This window comes from Dendropsophus ebraccatus, chromosome 7 (genome assembly GCF_027789765.1).
Source record: "Dendropsophus ebraccatus isolate aDenEbr1 chromosome 7, aDenEbr1.pat, whole genome shotgun sequence".
NCBI classification, from domain to species: domain Eukaryota; kingdom Metazoa; phylum Chordata; class Amphibia; order Anura; family Hylidae; genus Dendropsophus; species Dendropsophus ebraccatus.
The window spans coordinates 133679899-133681588 of NC_091460.1; positions in this window are offsets into that span (position 1 = coordinate 133679899).

Here is a 1690-nt window from a genome sequence, read left to right on the forward strand (position 1 = left end):
TGATTTCATAGTGTACTTTATGGTAAAATTCAGTCTGTCATTGAAAAGTACAATTAGTGACGCAAAAAAAATAAGGGCTCATGTGGGTCTCTAGGTGGAAAAATGCAAGTGCTATGGCCTTTTAAACACAAGGAGGAAAAAACGAAAACGCAAAAATTGAAATTGGCCCGGTCCTCTAAGGGTTAATAGTTCAGACATGTAAACAAATATCTGGACACCGAATTGTTGATATTGTCTGATCTGTTCTCAATTGTATTCTTCCACATTCTAATTTTACGTTTATATTTAGGTATGTATACATTGCGGCTGTGGATTGTTACCATTACTGTGGTCATATCTTATTGCCCAAGTATTACCACAAATACGTTGACGCTAGAAACTATAAGAACATAATTGCAGGCATAGACGAGTACATATCAGGGACATTGGATAAAGCTGCTGTCAGGGTGAAGTCACAAGATTGTAAAACAGTTAAGAAAGCATAATAATACAAACCTTGATAACCATTTCACATTATCATTAAAAGTAACTACTTAACAGCCAGCAGGGCATACTCACGTAACTTTAGGCTATGTTCACACACTGTACTGACACTGTACTGGCCATTGTTTGACACGGCCGTTGTTAGCAGTGTCAACCAACGGTCACTGTCTTGCATGTTCCCCCAGCCGGATGAACATTATTTTATTTGGATTGCGGGAACCTTTGGTTGTGCCCGCAATCAAAATAAGCATTCAACACAATGTAAGGTACGGCTGGCAGCCGTACTTTACATTGTGTGCACAGCTTTTTTCTATAGCAGCTCAATGTTTATTATTTTCTTCAGCCGTAGTGTATGCTTACACAACATTTTTTCCTTTCCATTCAAAATTACTCCCGTCATTTCACTGTTTGGGCGCCCGTCAGTGCAATGACGGCTGTTGGTACATTATTCTAGTTTAGGTGGCTGATTGGCCTTTGGGGGTGTCTTTAAAGGGGCATTCCGGTGAAAATCTTTTTCTTTTAAATCAACTTGTTTCAGTTATATAGAGTTGTAATTGACTTCTTTTTAAACATCTCCAGTCTTCCCATACTTATCAGCTGCTGTATGTCCTGCAGGAAGTGGTTTATACTTTTCTGCCTGACACAGTGCTCTTCCTGCAGGACATACAGTAGCTGATAGGTACTGAAAGACTGGATATTTTTAAGAAGTAAATTATAAATCTATATAACTTTCTGAAACCACTGGATTTGAAAGAAAAAGATTTTTGCTAGAGTACCCCTTTAATTGAAGTCCATTGAATTTAATAGTAAAAACGGTGAAAAAAGAACGGTGTGTAAACAACTAAGAAACGTCCGCGCAGACAACGTCCGTTATAATATACACTGTGTGCATTGGACGTCCGTCATTCCATTGATTTCAATACATTGCATTGAAGTCAATTAAATTGCGGCAATCGCAGTCGTCTTTTCTGTTTTTTTGACGTTGTGTGAACATAGCCTTAGACATACAGTATGAACTTTAACTACACCGTAAGCACTGTTTTTTTTAGACGCCCATTACAGTTTTTACATTGTTAATCAGCAAGTTAGAAGTTAACCATTTGCTCTCCCATCATCACCGGAGGAGTTAATGTCAGGCAGAGGCGGGAGAAGGGAGTGGAGGAGGCAGCGTCCTCAGAAAACTCAGCAGGCTTATAAATAGAGAGAG